General features: G+C 49.7%; 1 protein-coding gene across 9 annotated transcripts in view; it reads right to left on the reverse strand.

The window, feature by feature from the left end:
* Nucleotides 1-22,795, reverse strand: part of EPB41L1 (erythrocyte membrane protein band 4.1 like 1) — a 133,901-nt gene that overhangs the window by 96,879 nt on the left and 14,227 nt on the right. For 8 of the 9 annotated variants that reach the window (XM_047771182.1, XM_047771185.1, XM_047771180.1 and 5 more), the window contains one exon: nt 19,450-19,500. The exons of the other annotated variant lie outside the window; for it this stretch is intronic. The gene's annotated coding sequence lies outside the window, so the exon portion shown is untranslated. The remainder of the gene's footprint in view (nt 1-19,449; nt 19,501-22,795) is intronic. 9 annotated transcript variants of the gene reach the window in all.

Consider the following 22,795-nt stretch of genomic DNA (forward strand, 5'->3'; position numbering starts at 1 on the left):
ACTGGAGCATGTTGCCGGCAGGTAGCAAGAAGATACCTCAGTCTCAAAGCTCTTCCTCACTCAGCTCCCTGACAGAATCACAGAATGTTAAAACTGGCAAGGGCCCCATTTACAGACAATTGGAGACCCATATGGAAATGACTTGTTCAAGGTCATGGAGCAAGTTCATGAGAGAGTTGAACTAGAACCCAGATTTCCTGACTCCTTTGGACTTAATTCCATAAACATGAGCTCTTACTCTCCAGGCAGCTGTGTTTGTGCATGGATTCGGAGGATGGGGGGATGGTCTTTCAGACCCCAAATACCAAAGTGTAGCTGGCTTCAGCCAGAATGGAACTGGAGCAGTAACCCTGCCATGATGGCAGGCCCAGGGCAGAAGCAGGGTGGGACTCTGTGCTGGCAGACCAGGCCAGCTGGGCCAGCAGCCAAAGTGGCACTATAGGCACAGCTCAGAGCCCTCTCACTGGCTCCATAATAAAGTAATTATGGGATTAGGGATAAAATTAGTCACTTGTGTAATTATTTTGCTTAGAACAAGAACAGAAAGGGCCTTTTTAAAGAGACATTCCTTGGCTCCTCCCAAGAGTATTGCTTCAGAAACCCAGATGAGTGAACACACACACAAACACACATACACACGGCAATGATGGCAGTGGATGGACAGGGCTGCTTGGCTTCCTGTGGCAATGCCTCACAGAGGGCCCACACCTATCAGTGGGGGACCATGGACCACGTTTTCTGATGCTTGCCTTGTAGAGCACCTTTGTCACACTGTCACAGGATATACTGCCTCCCCTTGGGGCCCTCCACCACAGAGAACCTGGTGCTACCGTCTCTTATGACCCTCCCTAACCACAGGAATCAGATCTGGGTTCCCCTGGCCCTTCCTCCAGCATGGAGGTTGGTGGTGCAATTCCGGCAATACCTGGGGGTCCACTAATCCAGAGAGACCCTTGGTATAGGCCACTGTGGCAGGAAGAATAATGACCCCCTACCATGATGACCACATCCTAATCCTAGGAATCTGTGAATACATTACCTCACATAGCAGAAGGGGCTTTGTACAAGGGATTAGGTTAAGAACTTGGGGATGGGAGTTCTCACTGTGGCACAACAGGATGGGCAGCATCTCTGGAGCACTGGGATGCAGGTTCGATCCCCGGCCTGGGAGAGTGGGTTAAGGATATGGCATTGTGGCAACTGAGGTATAGTTCACAACTGCGACTTGGATCTGATCCCTAGCCTGGAAACTCCATATGCTGCAGGATGGCCAAAAAAGAAGAGAAAAAAAAAAAAAAAATGGGGGATGGGTAGATTATCCTGGATTATCCAAGTGGGTCCAATGTAACCATAGGGTCCTTATAAGTAAGAGAGGGAAAGAATGGAGTGAATGTGAGGGAAGGAGATGTGACAATGGAAGCAGAAGTTGGAGTGATGCCAATGCTAGAAGGGAGCCACAAGCCAAGGAATGTGGGCGGCCTCTAGAAGCTGCAAAAGGCAAGGAAAGAATTCACCCCTGGAGCCTCTAGAAGGAACACAAAACTGTCAACTTCATTTTTGCCACATAAGGCCCATTTTCAGAATTCCGACCTCTAGAACTATAAGGTAATAAATTTAGGTTGCTTTTTTTTTGGTCTTTTTAGGGCCGCATCTGCCACATATGGCAGTTTCCAGGCTAGGGGTCAAATCAGAGCTGTAGCTGCTGACCTACACCAGAGCCACAGCAAGGTCAGATCTGAGCCACTTCTGCAACCTACACCACACCTCACAGCAACGCTGGATCCTTAACCCACTGAGCAAGGCCAGGGATGGAACCTGCATCCTCATGTATGCTAATCAGATTTGTTTCCTCTAAGGCACAACAGGAACTCCAAATTTAGGTTGTTTTAAGTCACTAAGCATGTGGCAATTTGTTACAACCATAGAAAATTAATACAGCCTTGAAGCCCAACTTCCCCTCTATGTTTGAAGCCCTCAAAGAAACTCTTTCCTCAAGGGCCAGCCAAGGTGATTCTTAGGGTAAGAACTACCATGAATTACCCCTCGTACTGAAAGCCCAAACACTAACCCAGAGAGACACCTTTGGGGGAAATGGCACCCCAGGAAAAGGGATGGTTCTGGGAGGAAAGGGAGAGGCTACCTTACAGCTCCACTCCAGGGACTCAGGCCCTTGACCACACTCTCCAACAAAGGGACACTGACCCCCCCCAAAAGCTGACCATCCCCAGGGGTAGGCTGGCTTCAGTATAAGAGACTGCCTGGAAGGCAGAAGCCTGGGTGCTCGCCTCAGCTCAGTCTGAATCACTAGGTAGCTTCCTCTCTCTGACCCTCTGTCACCATGGGTCAGCATCTATCAAGTGCCTCCCATGTGCCTCCATGCTTTACACGGATGAAAAAGCCCCTCGTCAGGTGGTCACTCTCATCTTGCCCATTTTAGAGCCAAAGAAACTGACTCAAGCAGATAGAGAGGTGAGATGGTTTGAACCTAGACAGCTTCACTCCACAGCCCCACCCTGCCCCCATCTTAGAGTGAATGAGGGGATGGACACCAGGAACAGTCTCTTTAGACCTGAAAGTAATCAAAAGCAGTTCCTGCTCCATCCTTTAAAGTGGCACAGAAGTTGGGCAAGATTTACTGAGCGCCTGGCATCCACAGCCTTTGACCCAGAATTCTCCTTCTAGGACCCCACTCTAAGAGGCTTCATCTGACATGCAAAAAAACCACTTTATGGCATATTCACTGCAATGCTATTTATTGGAGCAAAAACTGGAAACAATCTGACTGTCCATCAGCAGAAAAGGGGGTAAACTGATCACGTATTTAACGGATTCTTCTGTAAAGACACTGAAGGTGGCTTCACATACACTATGAGGTAAAAAATGCGGGACAGCCCTGAAGATGTACTAGAGAGGATGACAGCTGTGTAAGAAAAGAGCCAAGGAAAAGAGCTAAAAGGAAACACCCCAAACGCTCAACAATACTCAGTAGGAGTCATTTTTTTTTTCCTCTCCCTGTTTTCCAGAATCTCTGTACTGTTATTACTTTAATGATTTAAAAGGATTATTAAAAACAGCAGGAATTCCCGTTGTGGCACAACAGGATGGGCAGTGCCTTGTGAGAGCTGGGATGCAGGTTCCATCTCTGATCCGGCACAGTGGGTTAAGGATCCAGCATTGCTGCAGTTGCAACTATGCCCCGGATCTGATCCCTGGCCCGAGAACTTCATATGCTGTGGGATGGCCGGGGCAGGAAAAATAACAGCAATAGTAACTTCAGTGGAGCCCTGAGGACCCCACACACTGAGCAGTCAAAGAGAGGAGGAAGAAGAGGCAGATGCAAGCCAGCTGGAGAGGCAGTGGGCAAGCTGGAAAGAAGGGTATGGGGTCATGGAGACAAGGAAAGAGAAGGAAGTGGGGATCCCTAGGGTGAGTGTGGCTTGGAAGGTGCTGGTGACTCGATGCTTGTCCCTATGTCCCCAACTGCATTCCCAAGGCAACCCAGGTGCCCAGAAGAATCATCATCAACCCCCAAACATTCCCCACTGAGGAATCTCAGAGTGGCTGCACTGTGACCAGTATCACCAGGAGCGGTGCTTTCAATGCAAATCAGGCACCCAGGAGAATCAGTGAGGCACCGCCCTCAGCCATCCATGCCCAGCCCAGCCCTGCCCAGCCCAGCCCAAGCAAAGTAGAGGAGGCCTCATGTAAAAGAGCCTGGTCAGGATGTTATCTTCAGGACAAGGCTCTCCTGGTCCATAGCCACTCACCAACTCTGCCACCTGTTTCCACAGGACCATGTTCGAATTCCACACAGATGCAGGTGCGTGCACACACACACACACACACACACACACACACACACACACACCCCAACTCACTTCTTGGGCCTTTCCTCAGCCTCTTTGAGACATGTCCCTTAGATGTTGTGCCTTCTTAGTGTAGGCAGACTCACAGCATGCCCAGAGTCACACCACCAGCCTTCTCTTGAGCACCCTTAATCTACCCACTCCATCACAACCCTGGGCAAACCTATTTAAAGGAGGAAAGGTCCCCGGGTAAGTCACATCCCACTTGCCATATCCCATCCCTGACTCCTGCTACACCCAGGGCAGGCAGCAGCTGAGGAGAGGTAAATGCAGGCTGGTTACAGAGCTAAAAGCTAAACCAGGGAGTTCCCGTTGTGGCGCAGTGGTTAATGAATCCGACTAGGAACCATGAGGTTGCGGGTTCGATCCCTGCCCTTGCTCAGTGGGTTAACGATCCGGCATTGCCATGAGCTGTGGTGTAGGTCGCAGATGCGGCTCAGATCCCGCGTTGCGTAGGCCAGTGGCTACAGCTCCAATTGGACCCCTAGCCTGGGAACCTCCACATGCCGCGGGAGCAGCCCAAGAAATGGCAAAAAGACAAAAAAATAAAATAAAAATAAAAGCTAAACCAGGCTCTGAAGGTCAGAGACCTAAGAAGCCACCTCTGACCCTCAATCTAGTGAGTCAACAAAAAGCAAGCCGAGTCACTACCAGATGTCCCCCATTACCCCCTCGTTCAGAGAAAACTGACACTCCTTACTGCAGCCCCAGCCCAGATGTAGGCGCCATCCTCCAGCTTGTGGTAATGAACGTGGCTGAGCCAAGACCAGGCCAGTACCAATTAGGCCACCTCCTTTCCTGCCAGTGAGCTCAGCCTTATTACTTTGCTCCATTTGCATCTCATCTGAAAGATCCTCATTTGAGGTCCCTGGAGAATCTTAAAAGTGTTATTCAAACATTAGCTGTGACACTCGGCCTCCCCCACTCAGACATCACCCGCCCAAGGCAATGCTTTGCTCCCTGTTTTTTGGCACTGCCAGAAAAGAGCAGTAGATAATCTGCCACGTAGCACAGCAAGCCCCGCCACCCCCAGTCCCTCCTCAATCTGGACTTTCCCCGGCTCCTGGTCTTTTTTAGGGGAGAGACCAGGAAAGCGGACTCAGTGCCTCCAATATGGCAGGCATGTCATCTCATTCAATCTTTGCAACAACCCCAAGGGTGGCATTATTATTCCTGTGTCATAGATGCAGAAACTGAAGCTAAGCAGCCTGGTCAAGGTCACCTAGCTAGCAGGTAGCCGAGTTATGCCTAGAACGCAGGACTTCTGAGCCCCAGGACTCTTCCAACTGCCCTCACCTGCCCCACATGCTCTTCCCCACTCTGCCCCACCCTGAGCAGAGATGGGTGCCATGGGCTACTTCTTGGCATATTACTCTGAGCCTGGGTCCAAGTGGAAAGGATGAGACAAGAGGGGCTGCCGGATTTAGGGCTTCTAAGAGAGGGTTTCCTAGGGGAGAGAAAACAAAATGAAACAATGCTAAGAGCTGGTTGCAACTCCCTATTCTGCCCTGCATCTTACAGGGATACCTATTAAAAAGAACATGGTCAGAGCTCAAGAAGAGTCTAGATGGGAGAATGGGAGGTCAACACAGAGAGCATATGGGCTGTGTGGTCAGGGCAGTCAAAGCTGGAAGGACCGGCAAGTTTAGCCCAACATCTTTGTCTTTAAAGGTAGGAAAACTGAGGCCCAAGGAGGGAAGGGGCCTGCTCAGGGTCAAGAGTGAGTCTGTGGCTGTGCCCAATCCTCTGCCCCATAGGTTAGTTTTCCTTGACCTGGGAGAATGAAGGGTCTAGAACAGATGCTGCCTGGCATAAATGAATGAGTGAAGGAACAAGGGGACCCATCACCTCTAGAGTGAAGGGGTGGCACACAGAAACCTACAAGATGCTTCCATGGGGACCCCAGCCTGGCTCTAGTCTCTCACAGCCATGGAAGATGTAGGCAGGAGGGAGGCCCCTCCATTCACTGAAGCTCAAATTCTACCAGGAGCCAATCACAGCCCTGGAAAGAGGCAGAAACTTTAGTTCCCCTGGCAACACAGACAAAGGCCTCTCCTCAGCCCAGCAATCAGCTAGAGTAGGGATGCGGACTGTATTCCACCCCATTCAGACCAGGCTCCTTTTTTCATAAGGAGGGAACCAACCCAATCCTCCTGGTTTTAGCCCGCACATTCAGCCATGCCTCTGGGCCCACCTCAGATCAGAGGAGTATGGATGGGACCCTGAGCTGGGGGCTTAGGACACTAGTGAGTCCTGCCCAGTCTGCGGGGGTCCACTCTTACCAGGTGTGCCTCTGAGTTGGGCCAGGGGCTGTGTGGATGTTCCTCAGCTCATCATCCCCACACTCCTTTAAGAGACAGTGCCAGCTGCAGAAGCACAGGAGAGACTGGACCTAAGGGTAGGCACCTGGCCCAGGCCCAGCTCCAGCATTAATTCACAATTGGAGGGAGTTCCCATTGTGGCTCAGCTGGTTGAGAGCCTGAAATAATGTCCATGAGTATGTGTGTTCGACCCCTGGCCTCAGTCAGCGGGTTAAGGATCTGGCGTTGCTGCAAGCAGCAGCATGTCACAGATGTGGCTCAGAGCCAGCGTTGCTGTAGTTGTGGTATAGACCTGAAGCTGCAGCTCCAATTCAACCCCTAGCCTGGGAACTTCCATACGCTGCAAGCATGGACTTAAAACATTTTTTAAGTTTTTGTTTGTTTGTTTGTTTTAATTCACAATTGGACCTGAACAAGTTTCATTCCCTTCCTCTTGGGGCCTCATTTTAGCCATCTGTAAAGTCTAAAATCTAAGACCTATAGTTCTTTGGAATAACAGCTCACAGTCCATGCTCACCAAAAAATTATAAGAAGGCACAGACAGGAGCTTACCTGACACCACTTTTGAAAGATTATCTCATCCTTGGTTCATAGCCTTGGAATACATAAAACATTCCACTGAATGGACTTGCTTCTTTGTTCACAGTTTGAGAAGAAGAAAGAAAACTGATGGACTCTGCAAAACAACTTCTAAGTAACCCCCCCTTCTTTGGCCAAGCCAGCACCCCCTCCCTTGCCCAGTCCCTAGCCCAGGAGGGACAAGATGTGTGCAGTGTCCCCATAGAAGGCTCTCTTGTCACTCAGGGTGGTGTCAATCATTCAGAGATTTTTTTTTTTTTTTTTTGGCCGCCCTGAGGTGTACTGAGTTCCCAGGCCAGGGATCAGATCTGAGCCACAGTTGTAACCTACACCACAGCTGTGGCAACGGTGGATCCTTTAACCCACTGCACCAGCTGGGGGAGCAAACTTGCTTCCTGGTGATGCAGAGGTACTGCCAATCCATTGTACCACAGCAGGAACTCCTCATTCAGAGATTTTTGAAAGATTTACCACATCAAGAGTCAGAACAAAAAGAGAGGTTTTTCAGGAAGCTTCTCAAGTCCCAGAAGTTGAACTATTGACATCCAAGCTCACATGCACTCCCCACGCTTTCAGCCTTATGATCCCTCAGCCACCTACCAAGAAACCCTGCAGCCATGAGGACAGGCTGTTTCCCCACCCAGTGCACACACCTGTCAAGACCCACGCTCTGCCCACTCTCCCTCTTCGCCTACTCTCTTATCGGCCACCTCTTCTCCTTCCAAGTGCCCAAGTTTAAGCCCATCACTTCTCACCAGGGCCGCCCGCACGGCTTACCCCCTGGCCTCTAGGAACTCTAGGCTTGCCCTTCCAGGCCATCTTCCCACCGCCAGAAATCAGATCACATCATTCCCAACCTAACACCCTGGAGTGGCCCTTATCACCCTCTAGACAAGTTCCAGCTCCTGGCCCAGCACACATGTGCTGCAGGATCTGGGCCTGCCTGTGGTCCACTTTTCTTTTCCTATCGTCCCCAGTGTGCACAGCAAACTCCTGTCACTCCAAAGCGCCCTCCTGAATCATGCCTCTGCACTTTTTTCTTTGTACTTGTGGCTCCCTCTGCCTGGAATGCCCTCTCTGAACCCTTCACTGTTGGATGAAGATAACAGTTCACCTTTACTGAGTGCTCAGTATGTTCCAGGCTCTCTGCTAAGCCCTTGGCAGGCACTACTTTATTCATTCTCACCAGAACCTTATGATGCAGGCACTTAATGTGGCCTGTTTACAGATAAAGAAACAGAATCAGAGATGTGAATGGACCTGGCAGATGTCGCATGGTTGATAAGGGGAGGAGCCAGAATAGAAATCCAAGCACCTGACTCTTAGATGGCTCCAATCCTCTGTCCCCCAGGAACAGTGCAATTGCGACGTGGAATCAGAAAACACAGCTATTCCCAAGAGCATTCTTTCTTCCTGGGCCGTTGGGAATAGCCTGCCTCAGAGTGCCTGCAGAGAGGGGCCAGACTGTTCCTCTCTCATTTCACCTCCAAACTCTTCACTCCCCCAACTACACAGCAAGCCCTCTTCAAGTTTACTAAGTGTCTGAGCCCCTACCTCAGAAGTAGCTCTCTATAGTTACAATTAATGGCCCAGCAGTGACTCCCAGCAATGTCCTTCAGGAAGTCTAAACTCTTTGATCTAGCATCAAGGGCCTGGCAGGAGGTGGTACCAGCTCATCTTTTCAACCTTAATTTCCCACTGTATCCTCTGCCCCTGCGCATGTATGCTCTAGCCCCAAAGACGTGGTGAGGGTTTACCATCCCTGTCATGTTGGTTCCCACTAAAAGCTGCCATTTAACTGAGCAACTTCTGAGAGTCATGCTCTGAGTCAAGCATCTCGTCTCCCTACAATTCATTCATTCATTCATTCATGCATCCAACAAATACTGAATATATACTATGTGCCATGTAACTAGGAGTGAACATTAAAAATAAGACAAATGGTTACAAATTATGACAAGCAGTGTGAAGAATCAAGAGGTGGAGACAGAGAGCAACGCAGTGGGGCCAGGATCAGTGGTGGTGGAGGTGGGAGGGTCTCATTAAGCTGAACTAAAAAGGATAAGAAAGATCTCAGGCTGCAAAGAGCCAGGGAAAGAGAATTCAAAGCAGAAGGAACCAGCACATGTAAAGGTCCTGAGGTGGGAAAGAATTTGTTAAATAAACAGAGAGGAAGAATTAAACAACCAATGAAGAGATATATGACTGAAGAGGGGGAGGCAGGGGTCAGCTTATTCAAGGCCTGGTAGGACCTGGTAAGGAGTTCAGAATTTATTCTAGGAGCAGAGGAAAGACACCAGATGACATGGTCTGATTTGTGTTTCACAAAGATCATTCTGCCTGCCCCGTGGAAAGGAGACTTGAGGATATAGATAATGTATAATGTATGCAAAGTAACTGGCAGAGCACTGGCTTAGGACATGTTAATCCCTTTTTCCTTCCCTCTTTACCCCCTTCCTAGGCTGAGAATGTTCTCTTTAATTCCTATTCCTTCTTCTGACCTATATATTGTCAAAATTTGGATTTTCTGAGGATGTATGATCTGCATGAGCTTTACTGCTAGATGTGGTACAGCAAGAGAATGCGATTTACCCAACTGCCACACAGCAGGGCTGTGGCCATGGTGGAACTTTCCTGCCTCTCTCCTTCTCCCAAACTGTACCCTGGGTTGATCGGGAAAGTCAAGAGGAAGAGGAGACAGCAAGTGCTAAGGCCTTCTCCCTGGGTTCTCTCCCCACCTCTTCATGAAGAAGCTCAGAAAGCCTGGTTCTCAGGCAATTATGGGCTCAGAGTGGAGAGGGGCTGGATAACCCCCCACCTCCCTCCTCTAGGAATACTCTCTTCTTCTGTTTGAGCCAGATAAGGGCAGGCCACACTACAAAAAGAAAACACTTATGATGGAGGCAGGAGACTTGCTAGACTATTAGCTGATCCTATCACCATCCCCAGGAAGCAGCAAGGGTTGTGGCCCTCATTCTGCCATTCAGAAGCCAGCATTTGGTGTGCTATGACTTGCCTAAGGATAGAGAGAATACAGCAGAACTCAAACTGGAATCACAGCAGGTGGCTGAGGATTCTTGAGCTGAAAACCCTATTGTACAGATGAAGGCACTGAGGACCAAGAAGGGAAGGGGATGGGTCCCCAGGTCACATGCTGAGTAAGTGATGGAACCAGGACTAGGAGTCCAAGTGGCTTCTGCTTTTCAGCTCCCCATGCAGCCTCCCTTGAGAAAGATGGCAAAGGGGGCAGAGGTGAGACGGCTTGGGGGTGGGGAGGGAGGCAAGGACAGGGCAGCGCCAGCTCTCCCGGCCTGCACTGCTTCAGCTCCCAGCTCTCCCACTGCTCCTGGGTGTGGCAAAACCTGCCAAACCAGTGCCTGTGCCCAGGCCAAGTGGCAGAGCCCAGAGGTACAGGAGTATAGGAGGCAGAGCCCAGAGCTGCAGGGGCACAGATAAGCAGCAGATACCAAGAGTTGGAGGGTAGGGAGGTCACAGAGAGGCTTGTCCGTGGCCTACTAGCCAGGCCACATGGGCACTGCCCCAGGGCCAGGATGGGCACTCGGCACTGAACTTCTCTGTCATCCAGAATCAGGCACAGCCAGGACTCCCCAGGCCTCCCGTCCCCATCTGGCACAAGAGCCTGCCCTCTGCTTCCCCTCCTCCCTGGGACATTCAATATGTCAGCTGTCAGTGCCACCAGGACAAGAGACCCAGGAACTTACAGGAACTTACAGGAGGCAGGGAATTGTGGCAAAAATGACAGACAGGAGTTCCCGTCGTGGCGCAGTGGTTAACGAATCCGACTAGGAACCATGAGGTTGCGGGTTCCCTCCCTGCCCTTGCTCAGTGGGTTGACGATCCGGCGTTGCCGTGAGCTGTGGTGTAGGTCGCAGACGCGGCTCGGATCCCGCGTTGCTGTGGCTCTGGCGTAGGCCAGTGGCTACAGCTCCGATTAGACCCCTAGTCTGGGAATCTCCATACACCGTGGAAGCAGCCCAAAGAAATAGCAAAAAGACAAAATAAATAAATATCCTGTGAACAGTAAAGCGGCCCAAAGAAATAGCAAAAAAAAAAAAAAGGAAAAAAAAAAAGACAGAGAAACACTTCTCCCCTCCCAACCACAGCCACAAGGATGAACTCCTGCCACCCTCTGCCTTGCTGGGGACACACATGCTTTACCTCTTGCCCTCCCCCCATCTCAGTGACCAAGACCCACAAAGTAGTTGAGCCCAAGATGCGATTGTGGGGGGAGAGGCCAGGAGATGGCCCTCCTAGGTAGCTCTGTGGCTCAGTGACCCTCGGTGTGGACGCAGGAAAGCCTGCCCTCTGGGTCTTCGGTTTCGGCGTCCTTCCTATGGAGGGGCCAGGTCAACTCCATAGTTTCAGGGAACCTTGAAGTTTTACTCTCACCCCCCCCAACCCCATCTCTCACTTCCTCCTGCCCAAAGGAAAGTATAAGAGGTTATACCCACCAGTGTGCTGGGCTGCTGCTGGATGGGGCTGACCTCTGTGTCAGGGGTAACCTGTTCCGTCAGCAGTAGTGCCAGCTGGGGAAGTGGGGCCCACAGGCCAGACTAGGGGGAGAGGAGGGTGCTGATGATCCTATCAACTTTTCCCAAGTGCTCAGAACCCAATTCAGAAACCACTCCCAAGGCTGGCAGGAGCCAGAAGCCAACAGCTAGGCAGGAAGGGTCCTTGGCATCAGCCTGGGCTCTTGTGAGCCTGGGACACGTGGGCCAGACAGGTGCCCTGCAAAGGTCAGGGAGTATTCTCATATCCCAACCAGTCCCCTCCCTTGGTAGACAGGGAGGAGAAGGCCCAGAGAGAAGCAAGGACTGGCCCAAGGTCACACAACAAGGCCATGACAGAAGTGGAACTACCACCCAGGCCTGATCCCTAGCCCAGGGCTTCCAGGGTCTGCCACCTCCCATGGCATAGACGTTTTTCCAAATTCAAAATCCTGCATCCAGTTTGTGCTGTGGCACAATGGGATCGATGGCGTCTCTGCAGCAGCAAGGACTCAGGTTCAATGCCTGGCTTGGTACAGTGGATTAAGGATCCAGCATTGCCACAGCTGCAGTGTAGGTGGCAACTCTGGCTCAGATTTGATCCCTGGCCCAGGAACTCCATATGCCACCAGGTGGCCAAAAAAGAAAAAAGAAAAAAAAAAATCACACATCCCATGGAGGAACCAAGAGACACCTTCCTCACCACTGCTTGGAAACTGTCAGAGACCAGTATGGACCTCTGCCGTTCAGTACCTATCACACGTATACCTGTTGTGTTCACCTCTGTGCCTTGGCATGTGGGTCAGTGCCTCATGTGCAAATTGGTTGCCTATATCAACAAAATGGAGGAACAACTGCAGGCTGAATCTACTTCTGGGCCCAAGCCCTGGGGTTGGGGGTGAGGGAGCTGGAAACAAAAGAGAGAAATGGACAAGGCTCAGGATCTAGACAGGCTGCATAGAACAAGCAGGGACACTGTTGGCCCCCAGCTTCCAAAATCCTGGGCCCAAACGTGAGACAGGTTGCCCCCAATCACCCTGAGGGTACAGACTTTAGGACATGTGTGTGTGTGTGTGTGTGTGTGTGTGTGTGTGTGTGAGAGAGAGAGAGAGAGAGACATGGCAAGGCGACCAAGCCAGACGCTCAGCCACTTATTCAGCCACTTGCTCCCTCACCCTCCAAAAACTTAGAGTGAAGATCAGGGTCAATAACAGTCGTCCCCCACTTCCCTGGCAGTGCCGCCAGATCTAGAGGCTGATCCTTGCAGCACCTTTGGCCAGGAGTTGAACTTCCAAAGCATGAAGACCTGAGCTGAACTCACTTCTCCTAAGACTCACAACCACATCTGTAAAACGGAGATGGCCATGCCTTCCTGCCTCCCTTCAGGAAGTGCTCTGAAGGCCACATGGATACGAACATGCTTTGTAAACTGTAAAGTGCCAAAGAGATGTAAGAGATTATTAATAATAATAGCATTCCCATCACTAGCCCCACTGGCCCCCAGAGAATCTCAATCTCTAAACTTCAAGGATCATCACCATTATGGCTACTAACAACACAGTGACACCAACCAGTTCTTAAGCCTTCAACTGTTGCCTGCCTTCTCTCAGTTGAGCTCCATAACCTCTGAAGTAAGAACTACTATTGTGTCCATTTTATAGATGGCAAAACTGAGGCAGAGAGAAATAAGGTATCTTATTCAAATTTACACAGTAGGTGGTAGAGCAGAGACTCAAGACTCTATATCCAAGTGTGTCTGAGTCTCTAGCAACTGATGCCAATTACTTACTTTCCAAGTCTTAGTTCCCAACTTGCCAACCGGGGAAACTAACTTGGTCAGTCAGCAATGAGTTCTAGAGACCAACACGGCTGCCACAGGCCCACACAAGACCCAGGAGACCAGTCTTGGTGCCTTTGCTTCCTTGCCGCCCCCAATCCAGGGGGGGCTGGAAGTAAAGGCCATGCCAATGCTACATTCGGAGTTGTGCAACCATCACCACTATCTAATTTCAGAATCCCAGCTATTCTTAAAAGGGCCCAGCTGTAGCCCCCAGTGCTCCTTAGGAACATGGGGCTCCTCTCTGGTTTGGCCCAGCTTGCCACTTTTCTGGGAAAGGCCAGGGTGCCCCTAGGAAGAATTTCTCTGGGCAGAAGTGGAGCAAAATGTAAACACTCACTGGACACTGTGTTCCACTTAGTGAAACAAAGTTGTGGATTTTCTGGGAAAGGGGCCCATCCTATCAGGCCAGCCCAAACCCCAGCCTTTTCCCAGCCTTGCCTCTCTAGCTGCCCTTAATGCAGTGATTGTGCTGACCGTGGCCTCAGTTTCCCCATATGCTCCCTGGACAGCAGGCAGAAACACATGTCTCCAACATCCCACAGAGGGATCCTTTCCAACAAATGGCTAATCTCATCCACTTCGTCAGAAGAAGACCAACCTCTTATGTCAGGCGAGATCAGCAAGAACCATGGGCTGGGGCTGGATTGAGGAATGCTCAAATTCAGAACTGGTGATGAAGCTTTATTCTTCAGGCCTTAGAAAGCTTGGGAAAGTCTGAACTGGGGAAATGGCCCCTCCATACTGGAATGGACCAAAAAGAGAGTCCCAGAGGCTGTCCTTATAGCCATTAGCACTGGGCAGCAGGAAGAAAAATAAGGATTCCAGACACTGGTTTCTACCTTCCATTGCTGCTCTGCCACTCATTAGCTGTGTGACCCTGGAGAATTCACTCGCTTTCTCTATGTGACCTTGGAGAAGTTACTTGCTTTTTCTGTGTGACCTTGGAGAAGTCACTTGCTTTCACAAACCCACCCACAAAATAAAGATAATTATATCCTCCCTGCCTTAACTCTCAGGATTATGGGGGAAATCTGATGATGAATAGAAAAGCCTTTTGTAGGAAAAATATAAGGGACTTTGACTTAGTTTAGGAAATAAGAGCCTTGGGGATGAAGAACCCTCCCCCAGTGAAAGAATTTCCCTTTATTCTCTACCTCTTCTCCCTCTACAGAAATGCTGAAATCCCTCTAGGAAGGGTGGGAGAAATCCAGCGATCCCAGAGGTAAGAGGGGTCACAGAAGGAATGCTGGACATCTGGGTCTTGTCTAGATGACATTTGTGAAGCCTGCCCCCCCGCCTCTGCCCCCGGACATCCCCTCTAGCTCTCAGGCAGGAAGCAAGCTGAGGGGAAAGGCCTGTATCCACACTGGGGAGAGGCTAGAGAGCAGACAGAGGAGCCACAGTCAGCATTTCTGAGCCACAGCTACAGGAGTAGGTGGGCAAGGGCAGAGGGAAGGTGGGGAGGGCGGTTGGGGGCACATTCTCCTGTTGAGTCTCCCCCATCTCCATCCCTCCTATAAGAGACTCCATCCCTGCTACAAGAGATAATGATGCACCACCTTTCATGTGACAACTGTACCTGTCATTTTCTTCTTCTGTAAAATGGGGGTGATAAAGCCTCTGACACACAGTGAGTCCACTTCAATAAACATGACTGCCATTCTTCCATCCTTCATAACCCAGAAGGCTTCCAGTGCTAACATCCTCTTCCCCCAATTTTCCACCTGACTTGTTTGAAGAAAAAGCTGAAGGTACTTTCAGGACAGAGCCCAGGCTCGAGGGCATTATCCATCTTCTGACAAGGTGGATGAGATTCACTGTGTGCGGAAGGGGCTGGGGGAAGGAGAGGGGATCTCTCCGTGGGTTAGAGGGACATGCTTCAGCCCGCTGGCCAGGAAGGGGATGGGGAATCCTACCACTCAGCAAGGCTCTTAGAGACAGTCCTGGTTCCTTGAGCTTGTACTGCCTGGAGGAAAGGCCTCCCCCACCCCACCCCAGGGCAATGGTCCACAGGGGAACTCTTCTCCCACCATTTGCCACCAGGAATGAAGGACTGACACCTGTTGGTGCCTGGGCATCCCTGTCCACCATCCATGTGGGGCCTGCCCTCTTTTTTCTCTTTTTTATGGTTGCACCTGTGGCATAAAGTTCCTGGGCCAGGGATTGAATCCAACCTGCAGCTGTGACTTACGCCACAGCTGTAACAATGCCAGATCCTTTAACCCAGTGTGCTGGGCTGGTGATGGTACCGGCATCACTGCAGCCACCCAAGCTGCTTCAGTCAGGTTCTTAACCCACTGAACCACAGCGAGAACTCTGGACCTAACTTCTTTACGTCTGAGAGGAAAGGTGAAGACCCTGTGTGTAGCTGGAGACAATCAAACCTTTTCACGTCTCTGAAGAGAACAGTGGGAAGGAGGCGGCCTTTCCGTGAAGCCTGAAAGATGGCTAGCCACCTTCCCCATCCCAGATCTTTAGTTCTGGCCAAATGGAACCACTCCTGCTTCTCCCTTCCACACCTTTTCTCAAGCATCTCCCTCCACCCAGAGAGCCCTCCCTGAACTGAAAGTCCTAATCCAGCCCCCTTCAAGGCCTAGATCAAATGTCCCCTCCCCCAGGAAGCACATTTTGACTACTGTGTCCCATACTGCCCCCTTTCCCTGAGCATCATTTGTGCTTGATCTGTCCCTCTCCATTGGCAATTTGCACTGTTGGCTGTGTCACAGCCATACCTGCACACGTTTATTTATTTCCCCTCTGGGGGACACAGGTGATTGCAACGGTTTCTAGCACAGGCTCAGAGCCAGGCACACCTGAACTCAAATGCCAGCTTTGCCATTTATTAACCATCTGACCATGAGAGAGTCATTTCTCTTTTATGAGCCTCAGTTTCCTCTGGAAAATGGGGGCAATAACAGTAACTGCTTCACAGAGTTGTTGTTGCAATTGAAGGTGACAGTGCATATTAAGCACTCAGCACAAAGCCTGGCACAGAGTGAGAACTCTAGTACTCTGACATATTTGCTACAGTGACATTTCAGGCAGGTTCACGGATAATTTTTCTTTACATCTCCTATCACAGAGCCTCACACTGGACAGATGGATGGACGTCTATGGAGGTGGATCTGTGTGCAACATAAGGAAGCCCTTCCCAATGGCAGAGCAGAGTAAGCTGGACCTGGGTCTGCCTCTGGGGGTCATGATCTCCATGTCACAGAACAGCATGCAAACAGACGTAAGATCCACTTGAACTTCCAACAGAAGCATTAGATGTGGGATCACAGCATGGGCTCTGAAGCCAGACTCCTTGATCTTGAACTCAAGCGTCTCTTCTTACTCAATGTGTGACCTTCACTAGCTGTGCCTCAGTTTTCCCATCTATAAAATGGGGAGAGTAACAGTAGCTACCCAAAGGGTTGTCAAGAGGATTCAATGAAATAATACATGAAAAGCAATAGAATGTGCTCAGCATAGGGAGAGTAATTCAATAAACATTACCTAATACTATCGCTCTTGACATCCATATGACTATGACCGAAGAGGGGAGTTATGGCCCCTTGCAGGCCTACAAGCTGTTCACTTTCCCATAACCCAAGACTCCACTAACACCCCACTGTGCCCTCTTAGCTCCATCTGCCCAGCAGCCTTCCATGGCTCCTTCTGGCCATAGCTCTGCTCCTCCATTTGCTACATGAGTAGGCACTTGACCCAGGCCTGGCCACTCTAGGGAAGATCTGTATCTCCCAGCAACAATGACTGAACCAGAGTCCTTCCCTTGGGTTGATGTATAGATCCTAGGAGGAAAATGGTTCCCTCTTTCTTTCTGTTTGGATTGCTAAACTGGGGCAGTCAACAGCCAACTCCTCATAAGGGCAGAGAGGAGAGACACGCTGTGATGGGAGAGAGATGGAGAGTCTACCTGATTCCTCATCCTTCAATTCCATGAACTGTCTCAGGATCCAGCAAAGTCCTTTTCTGGTTTAAGCCACTTTGAATAGACTTTTTATCACTTGTTTCTAAAAACTGCAGGCCCAATTATACAGGTCCTAAGCCCACAGGCAGGGCAGAGGCAGTATTATGACTGCTCCTGTGTGTTCCAGCACAATCCCTGTCATCTGGGCTGCAAAGGACAGTCCACAAAGCATGTTCTCAAGAGTCATCCTGACCCAGTGGTCTCTAGAGCCCTGGGAGTCGGCAGAGGCACCTGTAAAAACACTCACGGAGCAAAGAGCAGTAAGGAGGGTAACAAGATTCTGGGTAAATTTCTGCCAATTCAACCACAGCAGTTCTGTTACAAATGCTGACATATCAAGATTGTGCCCCCCCTCCAAAGATTTGAAATGCCCTACTCTAATTAATACTCAGAAGAGCATTAAGAAGTAACCAAGGGGAGCTCCCATTGTGGCTCAGCAGGTTGAGAACTTGACTAGTATCCATGAGGATGTGGATTTGATCCCTGGCCTCGCTCAGTGGATTAAGGATCCAGCACTGCCACAAGCTGTGGTTTAGGTTGCAGATATGGCTCAGATCTGGTGTCTCTGTGGCTGTGGCTGGCAGCTGCAGCTCTGACTCGAACCCCTAGCCTGGGAACTTCCATATGCCATGGGTGTGGCCCTAAAAAAAAACAAACAAAACAAAACAAAAAAAACCAAGGCCTACGCATGTATTCCCATTCTCTAGAAAAGGAAACTGAGGCCCAGAAAGGAGAAATGATGAAGCTGAGGCTACAGAGCAAGGCAGTGTCGGAGCAAGGACATGAATGCAGGCTCTGGACTCGCAGACCAAGTGATTCCCACTGCACCAGGCTGCCTGTAAAAATCTATCGTCTCTCATATTTCCAGTCTTTCTGGTAAACTGATGGTGGTTCATATCTAGAGTCTCCCCTTTCTAAGCTCTGACCCCTATAGAGTCACCTGCCTCTGAGCCTGGTTCCTTAGAGGGCTTCTAGAAGCTCAAGGAACCTGTGGAGTAAATGCATGGACCCAACCTCTAGCCACCCCACACACCATGTACACATATGCTTAGTCGCCCTTCTCCCCACCCACTTGCCCGAATGTCAGGAAAAGCCCGGAAGACCCCCTCTCCTGGGAACTCCTAATCCACCTCCTCTGTCCTGGCTGTGCTGGGGCTGCACACAGAGGATTCCTTGTTCCCAGTGCTTCCTGCCCAGAGATCTCTGTGGGGCCCGTGTGCTGGCAGGAAAGAACCAAATCACTCCTTTTAACTGGAGCTAAAGCCACCCCTATCCCTGCCACCCTCGGGAGCAACATGTCCCAGCTCTGTTTGGCATTAATCCTACCTGCTGTAGCCTGGCTTGGCCCCACCTCAACATCCATGTCCCCTGTTCCCCAGACACACACACAGACACAAGAGAGTTCCCCTAGGGGGAAGAGAGGTGCCTCACATGTAATCAAAAGTAAAAACTAGAGGATTCTAGAATGACAACACCACACCCCTGGCAGTTGTGCCTTACTAATAACCCCACAATGATATTTGCATATTACTTCACAATTTCCCAACCAGTATAACTTCATTGGCTCAGTTCCCTCCCCATGCCCTCACCTTGCCAGAGTCACAGAACCCAGCAGATGGCAAGGGGCTTTGACATGCCCCAGGTCAGTGGTTTGCAGAGTGTCTTGCACAGAGCCAAGAACGGGTTCTGTGTCATCCTCTGAAGGCTGCTTGGGGTTGAGGAATTAGCCAATTAGAATCCCCCAGACCCACATCAACTTTGATCACGGCTGTAGTCCCTTTAAGCTGTTTTGTACACTAAGATTCTTTGGGGTTCACTTGAGAAGGGGATTTCCCCGCTGGAAAGTTTGAAAACAACTCATTTACTCTGACCCTGCCTTCTCCCACCTCCTACCCTGACAATGTATGTATGACCCTGAGGCCAACAGAGAGGGAAGTGGCGGTCAAAGGTCACATGGGAATCAGTGGCAGAACCAAAATGAAAACACCCTCTTCTGAATCTAGTCTATAGTCTAGGAGTGGTTAAGCAAAAGAACACTAGGGCTGCAGGTCAGGGAATCCAGCTTCCTAGTCCAAGGCCATTTGTCCTCAGTCATGGTGGGTGGATAAGCAAGATGGCCAAGGCATGCTATCTAACACAGAAGTGCTTAAAGGGGCCCATTTCAGTCCCTTCCTCAAAATAAGCCAAAACCAGAGCCTACCCTCAGCACTGGACCCCTTTTTCAAACCCACCAGGAATGTGTGGCCTACACAAACCCACCCCAGTCCTAAAATAGATTAAAGTATCCTAAAGGCCTGAAAGTACCAATTTGTCCAACTGGAGCAAAAGCAGCAGAATTAGGCTGTGCCTCAGTAACACTCACCCCTCCTCTGATCACACCAGCTCCCCCGGGGTAAGGACGTCAGTCAGGCACCTAGAAGGAGGAAACAGTGTTATGGCCTCTGAACTGAGTTCATGGACCCAGCATGGAGGTGGAAACTGAGAGGCTGGCATTTGACTCTCTGAGGAACCTTAGGGAAGTTGCTGAACCTGTTACACAGAAAGGCTCGTGTGACTACGCAGAGCAAAAAGGAAAATAACAAATATGAAGCTAAAGCGGCCAGCAGGGGCCAGGTGGTAAAGGGCCCTGGAGGCCAAGGTGAAGAATTCAGCCTTGATTCTAAGAGCAATGGGAAACCACTGACTTGTAGGGGTGAGAATGGACTGGAAACAGGCAAGAGTAGCCTTAGACATGAGAGGAGGCTGTTGTGGCTGTCTGGGGGCATGTAACAAAGGCCCAGACTGGGGTGGCCGCAGTAGAGCAAGAACGATCTGGATGAATTCCAGAGCTCTTTGAGGCACTGGAATCCCCAGAACTTGGCAGGGGACTGGATCCAGGGGGATGAGGGAGACCCCACGGGCACCCCTTTCATGTCAGTCCTATAGTCTCCAGCACCCAGGAGGAAATACACCCATGGTTCTCTCCTCTTGGCCTATCCTTACCTCAGTTTCCCTATCAGTAAAACAAACATGCTGGGAGTCAATGGTCCCTAAGGTCTTTTAAGCATTAATATTGTGTTCTGGTCTAATTCACTCACAGAGTACTTAGGTCCTCCAGTTTTGTGGGTTGTTTTTTTTTAATGTGATTATATTTCTTTTCCTATCTTTTATTTTTTTTTATTTTTTAAATTTCTTATTGAAATATAGTTGATTTATAATATTGTATTAATTTCAGGTGTACCACAAAGTGATTGTTTTATATATATACACACATATGTAGGGGGGGTGTATATTCTTCTTTAGATTATTTTCTATTATAGGGTATTATAAGATATTGGGTATAGTTTTCTGTGCTACTGTGGGTCATTGCTGGTTAAGCCCCTTTTCAATCATCTTTAAGCCCCAACTGCAGGCCTGGCCTAGGACACAACGGGCAGGATTGTTAGAAGGCAAAAGCTCAGGTCCCCTGGAATTCACACTCAGAACAATAATCTCCAAGTGGGACAAGGTGTTTCCACTTCACACAGAACACAAGAGTCAAGCAAATGGGAAGATCCCTCGGGCTGAGGTTGGAACAGCAGGAGCGGAAGCTGTGTGCCTGAGCGCCTTTTCCTGCCCCTGCTCCAGAAGCTAGCATGGGCCTCTGGACATTGCCACTCCAGCTGTAACAACAGTCACCCCAAAGCTTACAACCTGCTTCCCCATCCACTGTTCCCCAATGCCCAGGCTCACCCTGGGAAGCCGGATACCAAGGTACCTGGGAGGCGATACAGTGCAGTAGTGTAAGTGGGGGCTCCACAGCCACACAGACCTGGTTTGAATTGTGGCTCCACCACTCTCTAGCACTGTGGCCTGGGACATGTCATTTCACTTCTCTGAGCCTCAGTTTCCTCATTCGGAAAACAGGAGTAAGAGTCTGCTTCTAGGGCTAATGGGAAGATTCATTGAGAGGCTGCACGTTCCTTATCACAACAATCCAGGAGGCAACAGCCGCCATATTCAGATGTGGACCCTGGGACCCTGGAAGGTGAAATGACTCACTGAAGATGATTAGAGAATCAACCTAGGGGTGAGACCCAGAGCTCAGGTTCTTATCTGCCAGGTTCCTCTTTATTTATTTACTTACTTATTTATTTACTTTTTGCTTTTTAGGGCCTCACCTATGGCCCTAGGGGTCAAATGGGAGCTACAGCTGCTGGGTAGCCACAGCACAGCAACTCAGGATCCGAGCCTTGTCTGCAATCTACACCACAGCTCACAGCAAGCCAGATCCTTAACCCACTGAGTGAGGCCAGGGATCGAACCCACATCCTTATGGATCTTAGTCGGGTTTGTTAACTGCTGAGCCATGAAGGGAACTCCAGGTTCCTCTTTTTTAGATGAAAATGTTGAGACTAAAAAAATTACAAGTGACTTGACCAAAGCCACAGAGGAAATTCATGGTAAAAGAGGGATTTGAACCTAGGCTCTCTGGATGAAAAAGCCCAGCCTCTCCCTGATGGGTATCCATAAAGTAGGTGTATGTGGAGAAGCTTCCAATTTCAGGGCCCTTTAAACTTGGAACAGGGACAAATGCAAATCTGAGGAGACAGAGTGAGAGTGGTGGTGAAGCTACCTTGAGAGGAAACCAGTAGGAGCTTGTGAAACAAAAGTCTTTTTCTCAGAAGGCCTCTCCAGGGACTGGGCAGGAGATGGGCTGCTGACAAACAGGGCCATCCTGCCAGGGCTGAGCTAAGGGCTGGATCTAAACAGAAACAGTTCCAGCTTGGCCACCAATTTGCTGGGTGATCCTAGAGAAGTCACACGCACGTGCACACACACACACACACACACACACACATGTCTCTGTTTCTTCAACTAAACAATGAGATGGTTGTACTGAATGGTGTTGAGATTCCTTCCAGTTATAGAAGAGTAATAATAATCATTTCTCATGAGTGTCAGATTCCTGGTCAAGTCCTGCTTTCACAAACCCAAAAGAGGAGTCTCCAATATTCCACAATAGGCATGGGTAGTCCTGCATTCAGGTTCTGACCATTTAGCTAGGTCACGTCCTCTCAACAGGCCTCACCTTCCTCATCTGTAAAATGGGCACGTAACTCTGCCAGATCACCAAGAGAACAGGAAGGTCCAAGGAGCTTCTCCAAAGGCAAGCTGTCCTCTGAGGTAATAAACAAAACATCCCCAGAGTCCCCATCCCAATCCCCACCCTCAAACTCTTTTACTGTCTCCTTTTCCTTTGGCCCACGTCCCATTTGGACAAATGGAATAACTGAATGCAAGCTGACAGATGCAACAGCAGTAGCAACAACCCCCGCAGCAAGTAGTAGAAGTAACCACTGCCGCTAAGACTTGACTGCAGATGTGCCAGGTAATGTGCTAAGTGCCATACTTATATCTCAGGAAATTATATGGCAGGTAATCCCCTCCATCAACGAGGTTAATCCCACCCTTAGTCTAGAATCACAGATGAAAGACTAAGGTTCTAACACTGTAAACCAATTATAATGGAAGACATAAAAATCATTAAAAAATTAAATACATAAAATAAAATTATAGCCAAAAAAAAAAGAAAGAAAGACTAAGGTTCAGCAAAGTGAACTGACTTGCCCAAGGTCACACAAAGAGCAGTGAGTAGCACGGCCACCCAGAGGCATGATATCATTAGATATCAGAAGTCCTGATCTTATCCTTGAGGCTATGGGGTTATTTAGCATAACATTCCAGCA

The sequence above is a fragment of the Phacochoerus africanus genome, chromosome 3 (assembly GCF_016906955.1).
Source record: "Phacochoerus africanus isolate WHEZ1 chromosome 3, ROS_Pafr_v1, whole genome shotgun sequence".
NCBI lineage: Eukaryota > Metazoa > Chordata > Mammalia > Artiodactyla > Suidae > Phacochoerus > Phacochoerus africanus.